Consider the following 6,287-nt stretch of genomic DNA (forward strand, 5'->3'; position numbering starts at 1 on the left):
CATCCTCTTAGACTAAAACAAAACATGCAGCTTCGAGCTCTCCAGCTGCACCTGCGACTAAAAGCTTCTCAGGAGTGGGAGTGGAAGCGGGAGGGGGGCTCCTATACAAATCCACTTATTCTCACTCGCTGGAGCCTTTGCCTTTTGGTAGTAAGCTGTCCCTTTGTTCACAAGGAAATGGACTTTGACTTTATTGCAACTCCCATTTCCATAGTATTTGGGCACAAATTACAAAATATACCTGTTGACAATCTTAGTTACTGGAGGCCTTGGCATTCCAGGAAGGAAATAAGGTGTTTTCCTTGTGCATCTTTGGACGGATGGGCGGTTGACAAGCATTGCTGCAATTATTGGACAAGCTACCTTTGCCTCACTCCTTAAAGCCTTCAACATTCAGGCAACAGGGCATCAGGCTGGTCAGGCCAACGGTTTGGGAAACTTCTCTTCATTCAAAACCATTTAGACATTTCTGAGTCTTGGAGTGGGTGCCAGGTAGAGTCACCAGGTGAGTACTGCTTAGAACAGCTCAAGGAATGAGATTGTTTCTGGGAAGCATTCACAAGCATTCATGGGGCCAAGCTCTCTCCTATACACGGGAAACAACAAACGTGAGTTTAGCTAAACAAAGGAATATTTCATGCTATGTTTAAGGCAGAAGATTTTGGTTTTCTCCCTTTTTATATTTTTGTTTATCTTCTGAGAATTTCATGCAATATATAACCTCCCCACTCTCCTAATACCTCCCAGGTTTTCCCCACCCACCCAGCTTCATGTACTTTCTCTCTCTTAGAAATCAAAAATCAAAACAAAAGCAACTATAAACCATAAAAAGGCCTTGAAGTCTGATTTTTGCTGGCTAACTATTTCTGAGCATGGGGCCCTCCCTGGAGTTATTGATGTACACAGTGCCACTCCATTGGGAATCAAACAGCAACAACTGATTTTCCCTCTTCCATCAGCTATCAGTCTCAAATATCTCCCTGGCTAGGGGTGGGATTTTGATCCCACATCTTCTCCTCTGTGCTGGGGTTTTGCCTAGTCTGAACTCGTACAGATCTTGAGCTGCTGTCATGGCCTCTGTGAGGTCACATGTGCACCAATCCTATTATGTCTGGAAAGCTATGTTTATTTGAAATTGTCCACCACCCCTGACTCTTATAATCGTTCTGCTTCCTTCTTTGCATAGATCCTTGTACCTTGAGGGGAGGGCTGTGATAGAGACATCGCTTTTAGGAATGAGTAGTTCAAGGTCTCTCATTGATTAGTCAGGATTTCTTAAGGAACAGAACTGATAGGATGAGCTAATACGTATATTATGGTTATATAGTATATCATACATAATAATATATAGTACATAATGGTATATACATACATACATACATACATACACACACATATGGGATCTATTCGAGTGGTTTACAGACTGTGGTCTGAGAAGTTCAGCAATGACTGCCTCCTGACGGGAAGGCCAATGGTTCAGGAATTGTTTAGTACATGAGACTGGATGTCTCAACAATTTTAATCTGGTGCTGGCGTGGCGTGTAGGTCCTAGAGGGCTGCCAGTTTTCAGTCCATGTTGCAATTCCAAAGGACTAGGTTCTAAAACGAGCAGAAGACAGCTCAGGATAGATGGACTTGGCAGTGCGAGTGAGGTCAGGCAGGAAGAAAGCACAAGCCCAAACTTCCTTATTTCATGTCTTTTATATGGGCTGCTATCTGACTACATGGGCCCAGGTTTCGGGTGGGCCTTCTGACATCCAGTTGTCTAGATTTAGGGTAGATAGCCCACCTCAAATTATCCAACCAAAAAAATCTCCCACAGTGCTGCAGCTGCTTGGATATTAGTTACAATGTGTCAAGTTGACAGCCGAGATTAGCCACTAACTCTCTGCATATTGTCTTTCTGTTCATTACTATCTACCGCAAGAAGAAGCTTCTCTGGTGAGCGTTGAGTGATGCACTGATCTGTGGATGTAACAATATGTCATTAGCAATTGTTTTATTGCTATGTTCATTTAGCAAGGAAATAGTAGTAGGTTTCCCCCTAGAGTCTATGACCTATGTATCAGGGCTTTTACGTGTGTGTGGGGGGGCATTCTAATAAAATGCAGAGGACTTGAAAGAAGATGAATAAAAAAAGATCTTGGGAAAAAAAGGAAGGACTAGTTTGGGGTTGTCTAGGTTAGTGATTCCAAAAGTCAGAGCAATGCCACCAGACATGTTTGTTTAAAAATCAAAGCATACAAACACACAAAGCCCATGACCCTCCCAAACCTGTCCAACAGAGTCACAGCCTGGCCCACTTCATATCTTACTAAGTTAGATTCTCTCAGTGGAGTGGAACTCATGCATATCTCTTTATAAAAAATATCCCATGAAATTTGAGTGGGAACTATTGTTAGAAAGATTTCTCCATTTTCTTTTATGTATATGAATGTTTTGTCTGCATGTATGGATGTGTACCATATGTGAGCCTGGGGTCCTCAGAGACCAGGAAGGGATATAGATCTCTTAGAACTCTACCTACAGATAGCTGTGAGCCACCATGTGGGTGCTGGGAACTGAACAAAGGTCTTCTGAAAGACAGGCAAGTTTTCTTGACCACTGAGCCATTTCTGCAACTCACAAAAAAATAAAACAACAGTTTTCATACCAACCTGAACATGGGAACTGTATTTTGCTTATCTCAGCATCCTCAATATCCAGCTCAATTTCCAGCAAATTTGTACCCAATAAGTATTTGCAAAGCTATCCCAAAAGATGCTTCTTGAAGTTGGTCATTGATTTTACAGAGCTGGAAGAAGTTACTGTTGGTGACATGGCAAAAATATCAAATATTCAGCAGTGTCTGGTAAAACAAAATGCTAAAAATGTGTCTTTCTGAATTAAAAGGACCACATGGTGGGCAGAATAACTTGGGACTTTTCTATTTGGCGAAGGCACTCCAGTAATACAGTATCAAAGAGAAGAGCTACCAGGCTGTCTTGACTGATTCCAAGATTATTCATGGCATATCTGGGTCATAGCTAACAATCAAAGCCACATGGTCCTTGGTTTTCTCATCTGCAAATTGGGACAGGGCATTCACCAGATGTCTGTGCCAATGGAAAATTGTCAGTGTGGCTAGAGGCCATCTGTCTAGTGCCAAAGGCCATTCAAGAAGAGCCATAAAGAAAGTTGGGCACTCTCCAACTCACCACAGAAGCCAGACTGTTGTACACAATAAAGTCCTTGCTTCGGAACACTGGCGCCGGGCCAGATCACGTGGTCGATCCAATCGCCATTTGGTTAGGGGTATGCGATATCCTTTCCATAGTACCTTGTTGTAAGGTTCAATTATTTGAGGTGTGACCATACAGGAAGTCACAACCACTAAATCGACTCGTAGATAAGGACCCGCCATGCAGCTGTCGGCCATATTTGCAGATGATGGCTGGGAATCCGGGGAGATGAAATGTGGTACGAATCTAGCTGCTGTTTTGATAAGGGCAGCAGGACCTGTCTTCTCCTTGGAAAAATAGAAATTGGCAAAGCTTGAAGGGCTCCCTGCTGTACACGAACTTGGGAAACAAAAACGTAAAAGGAAGATCGATTGAAACAGTCTCTTGATTGGAATCCGATGGCCCCGTTCGTGTGGATGAAGACTCTATAGCAAGCTATTGCTCTTATTTGTTATGATGGTTTCTTTGATGGCTCCCATTTGAAAGAAGAAGAAATCAAAACTAAGAGAGCCTAAACAACTGGACCAGCTCTCTAATCCTTGCAATGCAGCCTGATGCAAACTAAGCTATCTTACTCTACAGGAGCATTTCGCTTTACTGTGCAGCCTTCCCCAGAGGAAAACTGTGCAGAAGGATGAAGTCACACTCACTCGCTCGAGAAGTGGCCTTAGCCCTCTCGGTGTAGAAAGGAATGCAGGCGATTTCTCAGAGACAGCAATGGAGTTTAATATTATTTGTGAACTTACCCATTTTGTCTTGGAGTCCATTATCCTAGCTGGATTTAAGTGATTTCATATATTTTAAAATGTAATATCATAGTACTTCTCTTAAATATGCAGTGGTTCTTAACCACAGATTCTCACAAACTCTATTGACTATCTGCGGAGAAACACACACACACACACGTATATATACAATTTTTATATAATAAATTAATGGACACTCTCTAAAATTATCCTGGCTTACCTACCATTGCTTCAAGGTCAACAAATCTCTCTATATAGATCTAATTTATGAAAATTTCCAGGCCACATGAAATTTTCACAGCCTAGGGATTATTAAACCTGTAGACTACCAGCTTTTGTAATTACTAGTTAGCTAATATTTGCATTGGTGACAATTCTTATATTAAAAGGTCATTAGGATTTTCTGTCTACCTCACATTAATTTTATGCTTATATGATATTGATCCCTAAATTGTGACTATGTGGCGGAGTTTGTATATTTCTTGTATTCAATATTTGTTCCTGAAAATTATAGATAAAAATACTTGGAGATGAATCTCATACAATAGAACAAATTGTTATCGAAAAGAATTTGTATTTATCTACTATGTATAACATTATTCTAGATTCTGTTATATGGTTTATTAAGCTAAAGAACCTTTCCTCTAGTCTTAATTTTCTAAGAACAATCTTAAAATTATAAGAAGGTATTAGATTTATAAAATTTGCTTTATGCATTGGATAATTTTATGAGTTTTCTCTTAGGATTCATCAGTGTGGTGAGTTCCATTGATAAGCCTTCTAAGAGGAAAGCCATCCTAGCATTCCTTAACCATATGGAGATATATGATCCTCATTCTATCATTATTTATCATTACTTCTTAACATACTATAGAATAATGCAAAATAATATTTAGGAGTTTTGAATGTATGTTTATGAGTTTTCTTAAGTTGACATCATAAATGTGGGTACACTAAAAACATTGCCGAAAATTACCTTCAGGGGGTGTGGAAGATGTATACGTGCACAAATGAACTTGGGTTTCATATCAAGATGGTTCATTATATATTTCGGTGTCCCAAAATCTGAAAATAATCTGGAATTTGAAATGCTTCTGGCCGCACACATATCAGATAAACCTTGCTTGGCCTTAGTGTTCCTTTTTGTACAAGAGAAGCAGCAGCACAATTAGATGCCCCCGAGTCCCTCTAGGACCGTTCATCATGGCATTACATACAAAATATAATTTACATAAATTATATTTTTTGGACTTGTGCAAGTGTGATGGTATTTTGTTCTGGAGGAATTTCCTTTTCCCGACTTTAAGAAAATTCCTGTACTGAACTTGATCCAGGTATCTGATGGCCTGCTGTTCTAGCATTTCTTGCACTGTCCTCCCAAGTACCACTTTTCAGTTGAATACTTCCTCCAAGAACAATTTTAATGTGGGCCCTAAGATATTTTTGTTATGCTACAATATTTGAATGGCAGTTTGGCTTGCTTTAAAGAGACAGGTTCCGTGTTCACGTCAATATTTTACAAATATTTCCTCATTGTCTGAATCTATAATTTTGCTGTGAGGAAGTTCTCTGCCATAGTAAGCTGGTATTTATATTGCTCTGGGGAGCGTGTTATGCTAGACCCATAGAGTCAAATAGAAAAAAAAAAACTTTCTTTTGTGGCCTCAGAATAAGACAGAGCACCATACTGTGAGCAACAACACAGGAGATGCCCAACCAGCTCTACATCCCCCAAGACATCTGGAGAGCCACTTCATTTTATAGACATAGAAACCGAGATGAGAACAGTTATGTGGCATATTTAAGGGGGCTCAGACAGTGAGTGTCAGAGCGTTGATGGGACTCCTATCTCCTGGAGCTGAGCCAGGCCTGATGGGTGGAAACTTCTCAGTAATTCGGCCCAAGGCTCCATGACACTGCCACCTACTAGGTTGTGGTATGTAGTCCCTACAGCATGGTTTCTTCATCATACTGAGCTCAGAGGTCTTTGAGTGGGGACTGTTAATCCATCCAGCAGGGAGTCTTCTCTGTTGAGTTATTTTACTATGTTGCATGTGTTTCTCCTTGAGAGCTGCCCTCAAGCCAACGACCCATTAGAGGCTGTAATTTATAACTCCATTAGGTGAAGTCCTACTGGGGGTTAGCATACTCTGGGTGCTATATAAAGCACAAAGGTAAAGCCTCCTTGAGGTGCCTACGGAGTCCTGTGACAGTTCACCATCATGTAAACAACAGGCATAGTGCTCTAAGAACAGAGAAAGGGGGACTGATCATTTCTGGGCCAGGAGTTTCGGTGAGTCACAGAATTCTTTCATCTGCT

The sequence above is a fragment of the Microtus oregoni genome, unplaced genomic scaffold (assembly GCF_018167655.1).
Source record: "Microtus oregoni isolate MIOR12 unplaced genomic scaffold, Mior012 000055F_ref0000237, whole genome shotgun sequence".
In the NCBI taxonomy this organism is placed as follows: domain Eukaryota; kingdom Metazoa; phylum Chordata; class Mammalia; order Rodentia; family Cricetidae; genus Microtus; species Microtus oregoni.